The sequence below is a fragment of the Dasypus novemcinctus genome, chromosome 21, assembly GCF_030445035.2.
Source record: "Dasypus novemcinctus isolate mDasNov1 chromosome 21, mDasNov1.1.hap2, whole genome shotgun sequence".
NCBI lineage: Eukaryota > Metazoa > Chordata > Mammalia > Cingulata > Dasypodidae > Dasypus > Dasypus novemcinctus.
In genome coordinates this window covers 5,508,310-5,527,773 of record NC_080693.1, presented here as the reverse complement: position 1 = coordinate 5,527,773, position 19,464 = coordinate 5,508,310, and positions in this window count along the sequence as shown.

The window sequence follows — 19,464 nt, the reverse complement described above, 5'->3', positions numbered from 1 at the left end:
TTTGCGTTTAAAGTCTATTTTTCTGATACTAGTATAACTACTCCCAACCTTTTTTGTTTATTGTTTACTTGTAAAATTGCTCTTCAATCGTTCACTTCCAAGCTCCTTGCTTCCCAGAGTCTAAGGTGAGTTTCTTGTTGACAGCATATAGATGGGCCATGTATCCTTATCCATTCTGCCAATTTGTTTCTTTGGTTGGAGAGTTTAATACATTAGCATTCAATGTTACTACTTTTAAGGCATTATTTATATTAGCCGTATTTTCTTTAAGTTTATATATACCTCATGCGTTTTTTTCTCTTTTTATTTTTTAGTTATTCTTACAAATAATCTCTATTCCTACACTCTCCTTCAATCCTCTCTATCCTCTTTTTTTTTTTTTTACTTTCAACCATCAGGATTGTTGAAGGGTAGGTTTATTGTTGTCAAACTCCCTTAATTTCTGCTTTTCTGTGAATATTTTTAACTCTCCTTCATTTCTGAATGCCAGCTTTGCTGGGTAGAGAATTCTTGGCTGAAAGTTTTTTTCGTTTAGTACCTTAACTAAAGTCATACTGCCTTCTTACCCCCAGATGAGAAATCAACATTTAATCTTATTGAGTTTCCTATGTATGTGATGGTTCTCTTTTCTCTTGCTGCTTTCAATACCCTCTCTTCATCTTGAACAATGAACCATTTGGTAAGTATTTGTCTTGGTACACACCTTTTATGATTTATACTGTTTGGGGTGCATTTCTTTCTGCTTGATTGTGTTTATTTTGATGTTAATCTTCTTGATCTTACAATTTTTATGTTAGCGCTATTATTTGAGCTCTTCCTTCTTTTAAATGTAAGTGTATTAGTCAGCCAAAGGGGTGCTGGTACAAAATACCAGAAATCTTTTGGCTCTTATAAAGGGTATTTATTTGGGGTAGAAGCTTACAGTAACCAGGCCATAAAGTGTAAATTACTTCCTTCACCAAAGTCTGTTGCCATGTGTTAGAGCAAGATGGCTACCTACATCTGCAAGGGTTCAGCCTCCCTCTTCTTGAGTCTGCATGGCCCCAGCTTCTTCCAATATTAGCTGTAGGCTATGATAAGTCTCGTCTCTCTCCTGGGGTTCATTCTTCTCTGGGTTCAGCTGCTCTGGTCTCTCCACAAGGTCAGCTGTGGACTGTCAGGCTTTCTCTCTTCCTGGGGCCTATGCCATGTCTATGGAGCCATCTCTATTCCTCTGTATTCTTCTCCTTTGTCTTTACTTACTGGGGTTCCAGCATCCAAAACTCCAATTCCCTTCTCTGCCCTGTAGTTATCTCTGTGAGTTGTTGCCCACCAATGGGGCAGGGGCCCAATGTCCTATTGTTGTGGTCCAACCAAAACCCTAATTATAATTCAATCAAGTAAAAGTGAGAACTCTGAAGTTAATACAGTCTAATTCACCCAGTGGAACAGACAAGATTACAAACATAATCCAATATCTATGTTTGAAATTCAAAAATAAATACCAAACTGCTACAGATGGTGTTAAGAATAGAAACTCTGATGGACTGAACTTTTGCCTTAATGTTGACATAATTGATGGCTGATCACCCTTCATTGGTGAAGTCTTGAAGGACTGGCCAAACAGGGCTATTATATGGAGAAATATGGGCATAAATTCTCTCTCTTTGGGGAGTTGTTGGATTATAGGCAGGATCTCCATAGTGCCTTATTTCAGGTGATATTGTGGTGTTCATTACCTTGACTGGCAAGAACAATCCCACAGGATCCCATTTGTCATAGCTGTCCATGGCCTGTAGGATACGTCAGGATTTGTGACTGATGTGAGTGCTCTCATATCTTGCCAATAGCTCCTCCCCATCCATAGCCTTAAGATAGCATGAACCATAGAGCCCTCAGGATCACCTTTGTTTGAGGCTTTGTTTACTATGGCATTTTGTGAAATCTGTCTGAGACCTGCATATGGGTAACCTTTGTAATGACTTTCCAACTCACTTCGAAAATTTTTAGCCATAAAATACTGTTTTATTTAATATTTCCCCTTTTTGGTCAAGGTATTTTCCCCAAATGCATCAGTGATTAATGCTTGGTAATACTCACTCCATGACAGGGAGGCTCATCCCTGGGAACCATGCCCCATGTTTGGGGGAAGGTAGTGACTTCATTTGCAGATTTTGCTTAGAGAAAAACAACAAATGAGTAACAAGGAAGTGTTTATTAATTATTATTAGGTTTAATTTCATTATTTCAGGAATAAGGATCATAAGTGCAAGCATTAAGATCTAGGGCTTGGTGTATTGGCCTGCTTTTTTTTTCATTCAACAAGGCTTATATTTTCCAGATTTTTGCCATTTTATTGGAGAAAATGCCAGGACTTTCCTCTATCTCTCCAGAAAACATACCAATGGTAACAATAATACATTTATATCAAATACAAGTATGTTTTAGATGCATTTCTCCCATATACCACAATTATCAGTCAGCCAAAGGGGTACTGATGCAAAGTACCAGAAATCTATTGGCTTTTATAAACGGTATTTTTTTTTGGGACAAAAGCTTAACAGTTACAAGGCCCTAGAGCCTACCTCAAGGCAGCTTTCTCACCAAAGTCTGTTGCCATGTGTTGAAGCAAGATGGCGGCCATCTCTGTCTCATCTCTCTGACCTTGTCCCTCTTAAGGTTCCATGGTCACAGCTTTTTCTGATCTCAGCTGTCAGCTGGCATAGGGCTTGTCTCCCCGGGCTTTCTATATCAGTCTGGCATAGGGCTTGTTTCCTTCCAGGCCTTATCAGGTTCTCAGCTGCTCTGTTGTCTTCAGCTGCAAACTATCAGACAAACGGCTCATCTCTATCCAGGCTCCAGGATCACAATGGACAAAGTTCTCCACTCTTCCATGTCTATGGAGCACTCTCTCTTCCTGTATGTCTTCTTGAGTGGGGGTCCACTTATATAGGCCCAAGGTGGCAAGGACTCAACCCTGAGTCACACCCTACTGACATGGTCAAATCAAAGCCCTAATCTTGAAAGGTAATTTAATCAAGACATGTGAGCTGACCCTAATGCATTCAAATGGTATCACACCCAGAAGAACAGACCAGTTTACAATCTTGTTCTTTTGGCAAGTCATAAATAATATCCACACCACCCTACTATCAATACCCTATACTTGTGGTGCAACTTTATTGTAGCTCCTGAAAGAACTTTCTTATATTTGTATTATTGCCCACAATTCTCAGCCACCTCAGAGTTTATTGTGTCATACAGTTTCCTGTTTTATCTTCTGACTTTCCTTCTAGCAACACATATGGCCTCAAACTCCCCTTTCAACCCTGTTTACACACACACACGTAAGTGCTATAAATTATAACCACGTAACTGCTCCGCCATCACCTTTATCCATTTCCTAAGGATTACAATCAATGTAATTATACATTCAGTGCAGAGTAAGAATTGGCTCACCCTTCTCTACTCACATTCTCTCTCCTGGTAACTATCTTCCCTTTTATACCTCCATCGGTCTGCACTATACTTAGTTCATATTAGTCAGGCCATACAATATTTTTCTATTGTGTCTGGCTTATTTTACTCAACATAATGTCTTCAAGGCTCATCCATGTTGTCACATGCATCAGTACTTCAGGAGTTTTACATTTCTTAAACAGTTTAGAAATTTGCCCTGGTGTCTTAGGGGTACTGGCACACTGTGCTCAGTCCCCTTTATTTTTCTTGCCCAGTAGTTCCTTAGCTGCCTTGCATCAGATTGGAACCTCTGTATCCCATGAGGATGGGGGATGAACAGTGACAGCAGCAGAGAAAGCAGAAGTAGCAAAGTAAGGATGGCAGTTGGCAGACCCTTGCAGCACTGTTGATATTCAGTGTGCCATTGTGCTTCCCGTGGAGGGTGCCCCTCACCCCAGGGGTTGGCTTCAGACCTGGTTGCAAGGTCCACAGACACAGGGGTTGGGGTCTCCCACAGCAGTCTCCCCACTGCTGTGGTCCAGGTACCAGGAGGCCTATCCTCACCCTTTTGACCCATGTGTTTAGCCCTAGTGGCCTCACTCTCTAGTCACAGCTCAGGCTTGGACCCCTGTCTCCCACCTTGCAAATTCCTACAGTGAGAACTGCAAGAAGACTTGTCATGGAACCACTGTTGCCCAGTGCCTGTCTCTCATGACACTAGTGTGACTGTTTGGGGTAATGCCAGAAACCACAGGGTTTCCCCTCTTGCCATAGTAGGGCTGGCCTTCTATGGATCCTGGGGAAGTCTCTGATCTATGGGACCACAAATTTGGTGTCAGAAACTTAGGCAACATCCAGCAGAGGCAGCAGGCAGTGGCACAAAGCAGCACAGATGTATGACAGCAAGACATGAACCCTTCTCAGATAAGATTATCCATCTGAGGGAGCTAGTTAGTAAGTCAAGAGCAGCCCAAAGGACTCCTGCTTCAGCATATCATGCTTGCTGTACCACTTGTTACAAATTGGTTAAAATGGATTTTAAACTGGGTTCCTGGTGGATGGAAATCAGGTACAATGTAAAGGGAAACTGAGGCCAAAATGCATAAGGAAAGATCTGTTACTCAGAGGTCCCAGGGAGTAGGGAGGCAGGAGCAGTTGACAGGAAGTGTGATAGATTCAGGTGGCTCAGCCACCAGGGGCGGAGCTAGATGTAGGACAAGAGGGATCCCTGAGTCTGTGCCTTTACTGGGGTTCAAAGTGGAGGTTAGGAGGTTTCCCATGGGAGTCAAGGATTGGTTAGTTTACAGCAAGCATTTAGTGAAAAGGTGAAGGGCCTGGGGTCTGAAGGTGGTGGGGGCGGTGAGCTTATCATGTGGAGCAGCTGGGTTTACGGTGAGATACGTGGGTGGTGAGACTGCAGGTTGCAGGTGCAGCCTTTGCCTTCTGGGGAAATTTACACCTCAGGGCTGGAAAACTGCTAATTAACTGGCCAAAGGATAGTGTTGAGGCAAGAGGCTTGGCCAAAGTGAAGTGGATTCTGAGGTTACACACAAATAATTTTGATAGTTATGACGCTATGAAACATACCGATTGTCTGTATTAAGCCTGTTGTTTTCGGATAGCTTGGGTTCAGTGTGAAAATAGGCTGCTACTACTGTGAAACAAATTTGATATATGCCTATTTGTTGGGGTTGCAAAATAACTAAGCTTAGTAAATTCCTAGTCATGAAGTAAAGCAATGAATAGTGCTATCATATTATTTCCTGTGTCTCCTTAAATATCTGGCGTTTGGAGCTTATCAAAGGTTGTTTTTGAAATGTGAACTTTCAAACCTTTTGAATTTTTTGCCTGTTCACTGTGAACTTTTCCTTACTGTTTTAATTATAATCTATATATTGCTCATGCTCACAATTTTCCATGGATTTTGATTCCTATTATCATTCATACAACATTCTCGATTCTCTTCAGCAGGTATCATGACATTTGAGATGGAGAAAGTTCTGATCCACGTGAGACAAGCATTTCCGAGCTTTTCTGTGAAAGCCAATCCACTCTAGACACAGTGAGTCTACTCTCTATGGGCAAGTAGTCTAGAAGATTCTTTCCTTGATATTTTGAACATCATCATCTCTCCACTGTGTTTATACATTTAAATAGGTAATTTCCTCTATTGATAAACACAGGCAGGTATCCTAATTACTGCTCTTGCATTACTGAAATTTTTAACCACTAAGGTAAATGAATTTATTTGCATGAGATTAATGTAACCAGTTATTTCAGCCAGTGGTTGTATTTGTGAGAAAATCCACACAAATATTTGATTAAATATATTTGATTGTTCTATTTGTAATTTTTCTTTATAAATGTTTTGTCAAAGAGAAACAGGCAAACAAAATTATTTAGCACAGTTTGTACTGATTTTTAATATTTTAATGAGTTTTGGATGTGCCTAAGATCAGTGTGGGATTGAAAAAGCAGTTCATTGATATGTTGGATTTTGACCGCAGTACTGGACTCCCTTCCTGGGTATGAGTGGAGGAGAGGTAGCTCTGTGCAGGAGTCAGGATCGTCCAGACACAATGCAATGCTAGTCTAAGGGGGTTTCTCTGTAGATGATGTTTAAATGCTGTCAGAGTTGTTAGGGCAGCAGAGGTCATGTCACTGAGTTTCAGTTTATGTTTGGGAAAATGGAACTCAAATTCATCTGAAGTTTCCCCCATTTCCAATAGTAAAACTATGCCAGAACATGACTAGAACTCATGTCTCCTTCATCCCATTCTCCATCATTCCATAGGGAATATATTTTTTTAAATTTCTTTGAACTTGACTTACAACTGATTTGAGTGAAATAATGAAGTGTATGGGGGGGTGGATTTGGAAGTAGGATGCTCTTATGAAGTTAGTTGTGTAGTAGGATTTCATGGAGTGAAGGAGGAACATAGACCCAGGTTAGTGGGAAAGCCCTGTGTGTTTCTGAAGTGTGCACTGGTTTAAGGTGGTGCTGCAAGTCCTGGTTGAGTAGCTGGGCTATTTTGAAATCAAACCACAAAAACATGCATTCTACTTCTTACTTTATCAAATTCTATTAATGATAAAAGGCAACATAAAAATTAACTCCATGCAAAAATCAATATGCATTGCTAAAACATATTATGGTAAACATCAAAAATGTGCACAAGATAATAGTGAATATTATATCAATACCTGGGGTACCCAGCAACTTCTTCTATTAAATCCAAACAAATTAAGTATTTTCTAAGATTCTTAATGAGGTTAATAAGAGGGATGTCTTATTGGCTACAAAATGGTAATAATCATTTCACTTTCTGAATTTTGAAGATAATTTAATAAAGTAGCATTCAGTTCGTAGTATACAAAAATATTCCAGTCTTTTCTTTGGGATCCAATACAGACAATATTAAAAAATATCAAATATCCAAAATCTGTAGAAAGTTAGAGAATAATACAATACAAAATTGTTTATAATCAGTACTGAGTTTTAACACTTATTATATTATTCTTTCTTTTCTCCCAATATGTTTTCCAAATATCTTCATTTGATATGCTAAGTCAAGTTTATTTTGCATTTTCTCTATTCTATAATTACTACAGTTCCACTATAAATTCCCTGAGATACATGGTGAGAAATAAATAACTTTTCTGCTCTGTAGAAAAAATTGTCTATTTTATAAAATATACTTTCTAATTCACAAATTTGATTTGGTTGCAGGTTAGTGAGAGCACTGCAGGAAGTAATAAAGCACACATTTTCAGAGCAGTTAATAAATTGAGTCTATCTTTACTCACTTATGCTTCAAGTAAACTTGCAATAAGAACACTGTTTTTATATCTACTCCTTTCACTTTGCAAGGCACCACTTTTTCCTAGGGTTACAAATTATTTTTTTAATTAACAATTCATAATTTTCTTCACCATGAAATGATTTGCAGATTTAAAGGTAAAGAGTTCTAAGTCAAATTAGAATAATAGGTAATTTTGGAAAAGTTCTAAGAATAGGACAATATATAAAAAGAATTCCGGGAAACGGACTTGGCCCAGTGGTTAGGGCGTCCGTCTACCACATAGGAGGTCCGCAGTTCAAACCCCGGGCCTCCTTGATCCATGTGGAGCTGGCCCATGCGCAGTGCTGATGTGCACAAGGAGTGCCCTGCCATGCAGGGGTGTCCCCCGCGTAGGGGAGCCCCACGCGCAAGGAGTGCACCCGCAAGGAGTGCACCTGTAAGGAGTGCACCCATAGGGAGAGCCGCCCAGCGCGAAAGAAGGTGCAGCCTGCCCAGGAATGGCGCCACCCACGCTTCTGGTGCCGCTGATGACAACAGAAGTGGACAAAGAAACAAGACGCAACAAAAAGACACAGAGAACAGACAACGGTGGGGGGGGGAGGGGAATAAATAAATGAATCTTTTAAAAAAGAATTCCAACATTGATAAAAGGTTTTATTGTTCATTATTTTAATGGTTTGGTGAACAAGCCATATAAAGAAACATGATTACATTTAAATAGATCAAGTTAAATATTCCTGAATTTATAAAATATACCATAAAAAAAAAAAACCTTTGGAAAATCTTTACATGAAATCCCAATCAACTAGGAAATGGAAAGGACAAATGAGTTTATATGGCTATGAGTCCCCAAAAAGAGTTGGGAGGTCATTACAAGGGTTGCACTTATGGACGCCTCAGCGGGTCCCAGAGACAGCCAAAGTAGATACAAACCCAGGTACTGGTTCTCCTGAGGGCTACAGAGACCCACAGGTTCTGTGGTCATGGCAGATGGCTGTGGAGTCCAGTGCCATGTCAGTTGGCCCTACTTTGGAATTTGTGTTCCTGAGTGTCATGGAATTGGATTCAGATATGATCTTTCTACACATGCCTCTTCTGTCAGTTTTACCGGACCTGTGACTGGCGTTTGGGTTGGTGTATACTAAGGAGACCTGAATCTCTGGACTGTCCATGTGACAGCCAGGCCCTGAGCCTCAGCAGACTTGCAGCCTACCCTCTGGTTTATTGGACTTACCTTGGCCAGCCATCAGGGAGGTGAAGAAGATCAACCACCACACCAAGGAGCCAAGAGTGCCTACACCTGAAAACAGGAGAATTGCATCCATCATCCATATGGAATCTAAGCCCCCTCCTGATATAGAGGTGGAGGGGACCTAACCATCCCAGGGTCAACAGGATGGAGGAGTAGAGTATGGACTAGAGTGGATTTACTGATATTGTACTATGGAACTATTGTGATTAGTAATAAAAGAAATTGTAGCATTGATGTGAATAAACTGGCCACGGTAGCTGCTGAGGGTAGGGAGAGGGAAGAAGAGATATGATGTGGGGGCATTTTCAGGACTTGGAGTTGTCCTGGGTGGTACTGCAGGGACAGATGCTCGACGTTGTATGTCCTGCCACGGCCCACTGGACTGGAGGAGAGTGTAAACTACAATGTAAACCATTATCCATGTGGTGCAGCAGTGCTCCAAAATGTATTCACCAAATGCAATGAATGTCCCAAGATGATGAAAGAGGTTGATGTGGAAGGAGTGGGGTGAGGGGGGTGGGGGTATATGGAGACTGCTTGTATTTTTTGAATGTAACATTTTTAAAAAATAAAGAGGAAAAAAAAAGTATAAATGCTTACTATACATAAAACAATATTGAAACTAACCAAAGTAAAAAACTGATGAGGGGTTTATTTTAATTAGAAATCTGAAAAATATAAATTAAAATTACAAGTTAACATTTTTTACCATTTAAAGAGATACATAATTTAAAATATTCCCAATATATTAATATATTTTTATCCACTTCTTTTAAGGAAAAAAAAACCAGTCCCTCAGCCTTTTTTTTTTTTTAAAGATTTATTGATTTATTTATTTATCTCTCCTCCCCCCGCCCCCCACCCCGGTTTTCTGTTCTCTGTGTCTATTTGCTGCGTCTTCTTTGTCCACTTCTGTTGTCAGCGGCATGGGAATCTGTGTTTCTTTTTGTTGCATCATCTTGTTCTGTCAGCTCTCCATGTGTGCGGTGCCATTCCTGGGCAGGCTGTACTTTCTTTTGCACTGGGCGGCTCTCCTTATAGGGTGCACTCCTTGCGCATGGGGCTCCCCTACACGGGGGACACCCCTGTGTGGCAGGGCAGTCCTTGCGTGCATCAGCACTGCGCATGGGCCAGCTCCACACGGATCAAGGAGGCCCGGGGTTTGAACTGCAGACCTCCCATGTGGTAGATGGAAACCCTAACCACTGGGCCAAGTCTGCCGCCAGTACCTCAGCCTTGAAGAGCAATCTGAATATCTTAGAAAATTGAAAATGGTTAGTGTCATTTAGCTGCTTTTGTTTTTTGTCTTTTTGTACAAGGAGAAAATCAGAATAGTCATTACAATAATTTGCATTTTATAAAACTGAAACTAGGAAACATTGTGATATTAATCACTGCTTTAGTTTGTTAAAGGCTGCCAAAGCAATATCACAGAAATGGGTTGGGTTTTAGCATCAGGATTTACTAATTTATAAGCTTACCCTTCTGACACAGAAAGGCATCATCAGAAGAAGCTTTCTTCCTGGACTGCAGCTCTGGGTGATCTGGCACAAGAGGGTTCCTGCTTGCCTCTCCTCTCTTTTCTGGGCCTACTTGCTTTCAGCTACTGGCTAAAGTGGTGTCCTCTCACCCCTGTGTGTAATTGATTCCAGCTTCTGGTTCCCAGGGCCTTCTCTCTTCTGGATGCTTCTCTGTCTCTGCAGCTTTTTTCTGTGTATGCAGCTTTTAATTCCTCCATTTATAAAGGACTCCAGTAAAAGAATTATAATCAACCCTTGGTCATGCAATCAAAACATCTGATCTTAGCTGAAGTAATTTAATGAAAAGATCTTATCTTGGATGGGTTTACAAGCACAGAAATTGATTAAATTGAATAACAGGATTTTCTGGGGTCTGCAAAAGCTTCAAACTGTCACAATCACTAAATAAATATAATTCTCAGCAGTATAATGTGGAGTTAAAGACTGAATTTAGGCAGCGGACTTGGCCCAGTGGTTAGGGTTTCTGTCTACCACATGGGACGTCCATGGTTCAAACCCCGGGCCTCCTTGATCCGTGTGGAGCTGGCCCATGCGCAGTGCTGATGCGCGCAAGGAGTGCCCTGCCACGCAGGGGTGTCCCCCGTGTAGGGGAGCCCCATGCGCAAGGAGTGTGCCCCATAAGGAGAGACGCCCATCGCAAAAGAAAGTGCAGCCTACCCAGGAATGGTGCCGCAAACACGGAGAGCTGACACAACAAGATGATGCAACAAAAAGAAACAGATTTCTGTGCCGCTGACAACAACAGAAGCAAACAAAGATGCAGCAAATAGTCACAGAGAACGGACAACCAGGGTAGGGGTGGGAAAGGGGAGAGAAATAAATAAATAAATCTTTTTTTTTAAAAAAAGACTGAATTTAAGCAACATAACTATACAATAACAACTTTCACATACATTTAAATCATACACGTAAAAGAATGTCACAGATTCCCCAGTGATACTTTCTGTTCTCTAAATTTTTGGTGGAAAATTCTGTTTTACATCTATTTTTAATTTAGATAAGGAAATATTGAAAAATCATGAATTCTAGGGCTGCATAAGTGTATTTTTCTCATCTCATGTAACCATTTGAAAGTTTGTTTCTGTTAACTGAATTGCATCTTTGCTTGTCTGAACTGAATGAAATGTCTTTGATTTTCTTTAAACTGTGTTCCTTACAATTTTACAGAAGGCAACTTTCTTTTCCTTGTACTTCAGGCTATAGAAGTTGGGATTCAGGGTGAATGGCCCCTCAATTTAGAAGAGAGTTACTTGCAGATCTCAAACAAAAGGGGACAATGACCTTGGCTTTAGGTAGGTAATGGACCCTGTATGAAGGAAATAGTGACAAAACCAAGGTAAAGAATGCATGAATAGAAGGCTTTTGATTTGCCTTCCACCAATGGGATCCTTAGCCCCATGGAGATTTGGATATAGGAACACATTATGAAAATAAAATATATATATTAAAAACAAGCAGAAAAGACCAAGATGTTGTGGCAGTTATGGCTCCAATCTCAGCAAGGTACTTCTCTGAGTGGGAGAGTATGAGTGATGGAAGAACCTAACAGAAGAAATGATGGACAAAATATGACCTATATAATGGTAATAAGAAGGAACCTAAAGACAACCTCACTAAGCCATGAAGCATCCAGCATCTGCTCACAAGATACTCTTTTCATGATGACCTGATAATGGAGGGGGCAACAAATGGCATCATATCTATCACGAGGTACCACCGTGAGGAAGGCCAGCTATGCACAAGCAAACAAAACAACCAAAAAAGACTTGGGTCTCATACACCATGAAAGTTATGAAACTATCTTGGGTCAATGAATAATGGCATTGGGAACTGTGATGGAGATAAAGAGCAGATCAAATAATGATAGGATCCTTGGTGAAAAGCACATGGGGTGATGGAGATTCTGGTCCAACGTTGTAAGGGTAACACTGAGGTGGTTGCCAACCAGAGCTTGCAGGTAGATGAGTGAGAACACATAGTGGAGGACTTATTTCTCCCAGATGTCTGAAAATCCAGTGGAACAAATTTAGTTATCAACACGGTGAGATTGTCCATGGCATTCCCCTCCCTTAACTGAGGAAAAGGAAAGGCATTATGAGATTCTTTTTTTCAACTAAATATTGTGTAACCCCATAGGTCAAAATTACATGCTTATTTTGGTGGAGTTTCATGAATCTAAAATTATTGTATGGACATTAATTAACCAATAACTCTCTTGGTTTATCAATTTGAATTCTTCATGTTTACAAACTGCAAAGAGTTTGAGAAAAAATGGGGTTATAATCTTTACCTTGATTAAATAAGATCTATAAAATTTTAGAACATCTGGGTGAGAACATCTCAACAAGGCACAGAAAATGATTTGTTATTATTTTCTCAATTCTATTAATGGAAATAGTGCTACATAACTAGTACCATTTTATGTATAATGATGTTTAACTCATAATACACAATGGAGGCCTTTTGGTATTAGGACCTAATTTGCTGAAACTAGTGAGAAAGACAAATTATTTTGTGTGTTATGGATCACCTTAGTAATCAGGTGAATCCCAGAAAGCATCTCAGGTTTTTAAGAGTGTGCAGTTCATAGGACGACAGGAGTAGTCACTTATATTGAATAATATTCTATGCAGGAAATCTTGGCTCCCTGCCCTCCAAATGGTCTGTGTGCCTCAGTTAGATTCTGAAGAGATGGCTCCATTCACATGCATGCTGAGAAAGGATTTCCTCATTTATATCCTACAGAATGAGTTGCCTGGAGATATGAATGGGTATTTCTTGAAGAAAAACCTGTGTGCTCAAATAAATGTGATACATACAGGCCCCAGTAAAATCAGTAAGCTTTTATACATGTCTACTTCAGAGTTTGAATATAAACTCTCCGAGAAAGGTAAAAATACTGTTAGAGATAATAAATAATGCTACTTACTCAAAGATTGGAAATGGCAAACTTTAACAAAATATGTAGAAAGAGCATTATCAGGAAACATAGTTTAGAAAATGCTGAAGGGAAAGATTGTTTATGCAGAAATGCAATGGGAAGTTGTCTTAGTTTGCCACAGAGCTGCCTATGCAAAGTAACAGAAATAGGTTAGCTTTGATAATGGAAATTTTATTTGGGGCAAAAATTATCAGTTCCTAGGCCCTAAATGTCAAAAGCAAGCACCATCAGACATGTTTTCTCACCTAAGTCAGCTAGTGGTGATCCTGATGTCCTGCCATGTGGAAAAGCAAGATGGCCACCGATCTCTGAGGTCCCTGCCTTCCCCTCTAAAATCTACTGCCTCCTGGAACTCAGCTGTGGGCCACCAGGCCTTATCTCCTTCCAGGGCGCCTCTTTTCAGTCTCACTCTCAGCTGTTCTGCTTCCTTTCTGAGTTCATTTGTGGGTCCAGGACAATTCTGGCAGTGGATGGTGGTGAGGGTAGCACATTATTGTGAATGTACTTATTAATCTCACTGCATTGTATGCTTGAGAGGTACTGAGATGAGAAAGTATATATATTACAATAGATTTGAGTAGGAAACCCAAGATATTTCCAATTGCATTGGTATCTTGCAGAAAGAGAGCTTCTCATAGGAGTGGACCCCCTCTCTTCTGACATTGTTATTGATAAACATAGTGTCTACAGGGAACAAAAGAGTGGAATACTATAGGGTTCTTCTTGCTTACCAGAATTAAAATTTATTTTTGATAGAATCTTTTTTTTTTAATGAGGGCAACTTTGAGCCTTGGGCAACAATCCTTGTGGACAAGTGGAATTAATTTCATACTTTGAGGAGATCACAAATCAGGTCCCTTTACTTAAGAAGGCAATGCTCTTTTAGTCTAGTATAATGTAGCAGTCACCAGAGTACTCTTTGTATGTTGTATTAAGATAAGGGAAAAAGAGGTGTGATATTGGGGCTTTTTCAGGACTTGGCATTGTCCTGAATGATACTGTAGGGACAAATGAAGGACATTATATATCCTGTCAAAAACCACTGAATGGAGTAGGAGAGAGTGTAAACTAAAACATAAATTATAATCCATGCTGTGTGGCAGTGCTCCAAAATGTACTCATCAGATGCAATGAATGTACCACACTAATGAGGAAAGTTGTGGATGTGGGAGTAGTGGGGGCTGTGGGAGTGGGATATATCGGAACCTCATATTTTTTATTGTAACATTTTATGTTATTTATGTATCTTTGAAAAAGATAATAAAATATTAAAAATATAAAAGAAATTTTAATTTAGTTTAATTCAACAAGTTTAAATTTAGAATCTCACAGTTTATTGAGCAATTCAGTAATTTGGCAGCACTTCACTCAGAAAATGATAGCATTCTAATGAGGGAGTAAAAAGCTCATATAGGGTCAATCTGAGAAATTGTCTTTCCTGAACCAAAACTGGTTTGTCAACAGCAATTACTTATATTAAGTTCTATAGAGTGCATTCCAATTTTTCACCTGCAGATTCATTGTTTAAGTCTCTAGAAAAGCCCTTATCAGGAAGTGGTTTCTCCAGCCAGTGCCCAAAGCAGCTGGTCATTCTGTTTAACTTAACAGTGCCCTCCCATTTGAGCATTGTTCCAGTGCTCTCATGGAAAGATGACCAAAGGACTCCCATCACCACCACTGATTTATGTTCTGGTCAAACAGTTGAGTAGTCATGGTCAGTAATTTTGATTCCTTTTACATTTTTGTTTTGATTTTGTATGTTTCCCTTTGTGATTAAAGTGAGGTTCTGTAGTGGCTGTTAGATCATATTTTAGAGCCTTGGAGTGGGGTTATAACTGACTAAACAATGGAGAAAACTTATATAATACATTAACTATAGGAAAAATGTAATAAATATCAAAATTTATTCAATCTAATGAGACCTAAAAGACATATATAGAGAATTGCACACATAAACAACATGATATGCATTCTTCTCAAGTGCCCATAGATCATTTAACAGGAAAGAGCACATATTAGGTCACAAGAATGACTCAATAAACTTGAAAATATTGGAATCATCCAAAGCACCTTCTCTGATAATAATGGAATAAACCAGAAATCAGCTACAGGTGGAGAAAGGGAAATGTCACAAATATATGGAGGTTAAAGAGCACACCTTTTTACAATCAGTGGATCAAAGAAGAAGTTACAAGAGAAAGCAGTAAATATCTCTAGACAAATGACAAGAACACAACATATTAAAACCTACGGGATGCAATGAAGGCAGTGCTGAGAGGAAAACATATAGTCCTAAATGATTACATTAAAAAATAAGAAGGAGCCAGAATCAAAGACCAAACTAAACAATTGGAGGAAATAGAAAAAGAACAGCAAATAATCCCAAAATAAGTAGAAGGAAACAAGTAGCAAATATCAGAACAGAAATAAAATTGAGAAAAAAAAATAGAATCAACAAAACCAAAAGTTGGTTCTTTAAGAAAATGAACAAAATTGACAAACCCTTAGACTGACAGAGAAAAATAGAAAGATAATACAAATAAATAAAATCAGAAATGAGAGTGGGGACATTTCTACTGACCCATTAAAATTAAAGAGGATCATAAGAGGATACTTTGAGCACCTGTATAACAAATTAGACAATGGAAATAAAAATGGACAAATTCCTAGAAACACATAAATAACTTGTTATATCCATAGAAGAAATAGAAGACTTCGACTAACCAAGAGATTGAAACAGCCATCAAAAATCTCCACAAAATTAAAATCCCAGGACCAGAAGACTTCACAGGTGAGTACTACCAGTCATTCCATTAAGAATAAATACCAGTCTTGCTCACAGACTTCCAAAAAATTGAACAGGAGGGAACACTACCAAACTCACACTTTGAAGCCAATGTCACACTAATAATACCAAAGCCAGATGAAGATACCACAAAAAAGAAAATTATAGACTTAAGTTCTGTAATGAATATAGATTAAAAAATCCTTAACAAAGTCCTTGGGATTGAATCTAACTACATATTAAAAGAATCATACATCACATATACAAGTGGGTTTTGTGCCAGTATGCAAGGATGTTTCACCACAAGAAAATCAATCAGAAGAATAAATCATGTTACTAATTCTAGGAGGAAAAATTGGATGATCATCTTAATTGATGCAGAAAAGGCACTTGACAATACCCAACATTCTTCCTTTATAAAAACACTCTAAAAGATAGGAATAGAAGGAAACTTTTTCAACATATAAAGTGCATATATGAAAAATCTACAGCTATCATTTTATTCAATGGTGAAAGCCTAAAAACTTTCCTGTTGGATCTAGAAAAAGACAAGGAAAACCACGGACCGCACTGTTATTCAATATCATCTTAGAAGTTCCAGCTAGAGCAATTAGATGAGAAAAAGAAATGAAAGGCATTGAAACAGGAAAGGAAGAAGCAAAACTTTCACTAATCTCTGATGATATGACCCTATATCCTAAAAAAAATCCTCATAAAAGCTCCTAGAATCAATACACAAGTTTAGCAAAATGACAGGATATAAGATTACTATGCAAAAATCATTATTGCTTCTATACACTACTAATGAGCAATCTGAGAAGGAAGTCAGGAAAAAATTCAATTTCTAATAGCAACTAAAAGAATAGAATGTTTAGGAATAAACTTAACCAATGATATAAAGGATTTGTATTTGAAAAACTACAAACATTGCTAAAAGAAACCAAAGAAGACCTAAACAAAGGGAAGGACATTCCACGTTCATGGATTGGAAAACTACTATCATTAAGATGTCAGTCCTACTCAAGTTTATCTACAGATTCAGTGCAATCCCAATAAATTCCAAAAGCCTTCTTTGTAGAATTGGAAAAGTCAATATTTAAATTTCTTTGAAAGGGTAAGGAGCCCTGAATAGCCAAAAAATACCTTTAAAAAGAACACAGGTCTGGGCTGGCTGTGGAGGTTGCCGGAGCCTTTGCCCCATGCAGAGCCGACAGGCTCTGGGTTCCCCCATGGCTCAAGTGGGGTTCCGAGTTTCTGTAAGGGCCTAGTGCTTCAGCCTTCCCAGTGTGGCCGCGAGTCAGGTTGCTCTGCTGTGATTCATCACTTTCTAAAGATGCATCCTGACTTATCTCCGCACTTGCACACTGAAGAATGCAACATCTTGATTAACTTGCTAAAGGAATGTCACAAAAATTACAGCATTCTCATATTTTTTGGTCATTGCAATGATCTTGATCAGGACATGAGAAAATGCTTAAAGAATGAGTACCTGGCAAAGAGAACCAAGAGCAGGGAGCATGGCAATGCGATGCCACAGAGACTTAATTCTCCAGAGGAATCTGAAAAATAAATTATATTTTCACTGGATGCCTTGCCTGAGGGAAGACCTAAAGATTCTTGGTTGATAGCTGAAAAATCCTAGTAGATCTCTGTGATCCTTTGACTAGACAGAGAGACCCATTTTTGAACCATGGAATAATAAGGGACCCTACACTTGCCTGTAAAAGTAGTGGTATCTCTCTCTCCTACTAACAGACTCAATTTCTAACATGTTCCTTACCTTTGTTTGTAGCCAATTCACCTCTAAGTAACTTATCTCCCTCAATAAATTAATCTATTTTGATCATGAAGAAACATAAAAATAAATAAATAAAAAGAACACGGTTGGAGACTCTGACTGGGAGAACTGTATATCCATATCCAAAAGAAAGAAAGAGCATGCCTATCTCATACCTTATACAAAAATTAACTCAAAATTGATCGAGGACATAAATATAAAAACTACAATCATAAAACTCCCAGAAGAAAATGTTGGGAAATATCTTCAAGATATTGCATTTAGGTGCTGGTTTCTTAAACTTTATACCCAAAGCATGAAAAATAAAAGTAAATATATATGTAAATAGGACCTCCTTAAAATTAAACATTTTTGTGCTTCCAAAGATTTTGTCAAAAAAAAATAAGAAGGCAGCCTACTAGAGAGGAGAAATATTTAGAAACCACATATCTGAAAAGGGTTTTTAAATCCATGTTACATAAAGAGATTATACAATTCAACTATAAATAGACAGGCAACTCAATTAAAATTGGGCAAAAATCTTCAGGGAAATTTTTCCAAAGAGGAAATACAAATTGCCAAAAGCACATGAAAAAATGTTCAACATCTCTAGGAATTAGGAATATGCAGAGGAAACCTACAGTGAAATATCATTTCACACCTTATAGAATGCTATTATTTAAAAAACAAACAGAAAAGTACAAGTACAGGGGACGATGTGGAGAAACAGTAACACTCCTGCACTGCTGGTGGAAATATAGGATAGTGCAGCCTCTGGAAGAGAGTTTGTTGGTATCTCAAGAAGCAAATATAGAACTTCTTTATAATCTACCAATCCCTTTATTAGAAATATATTCAGAAGAAATGAAAGCAAGGATGCAAACTGACATTTGCACACCCATGTTCATAGCAACATTATTCATATTTGCTAAAATACAGAAAACAACCTAGGTATCCATCAACCGGTGAAAGGATAAAATGTAGTATGTGCAAACAATTGAAAACTGTTCAGCTTTATGAAGAAATTTTATTGGGATGCTTTTGACAACATGAAAGTACTTTAAGTGAAATAAGCCAGGCAGAAAAGGACAAATATTGAATGGTTTCACTAATATGAATGAAATATGATGAGTAAACTCATGTAGGTAAACTCTAGAGTATAGGTTACTAGGAGAGACAATGTTAGTTGGGAAAGAGAGATGATGCTTAATGTATGCAGAATTTTTGATAAAGTTTATTGTGAAAATGTGGAAATAATAGAGTTGATTATAATGCATAATAATGAGTATAACTAACACTGCTCATTTGTAAATGTGACGGTAGCTGAAAGCGGTAGTCAAGGGACATAAATGTCAATTGTAAGGAAGATACAGGATAATGTGAATGTATAGTATAGTGATTTCAGAGATAGATGATGACTGTTGTTAATATTATAAATGTAAGAATGCTCTTTTATTACAAGGTGTTAAGAATATGGTGATACACAGGAAAATTACAACTAATCCATCTTGTGGATGATAGTTACCTGTAATATTGTGGTATTTCTGTGGCAATGGCAAAGAAGATAATATATAAATTCTAACCATTACCAATAGGGGTTATAAGGCAGTATGGGAATTTTCCTTTGGAAAGAATGAAAACATTCTAAAATTGACTGAGGTTATGGAAGCATGTCTGTGTGATGAAAATGGTAGCCAATGAGTGTACACTTTGAATGGCTTGTACAAAGAATGACTATAACAAAGTGAAATCCTGTGGTGGAAGATGGACTGTGGTTAACAGGACAAAAGGGAGAACATTCTCTCATGAACTATAACAAATATATAAAACAATACAGAGTCTTAATTATACAGTGGGTTGTGAGAAAACATACCAAATGTAAGATATTGGGTATAGCTGTAGTAATATTTTGATGATGTTCTTTCAT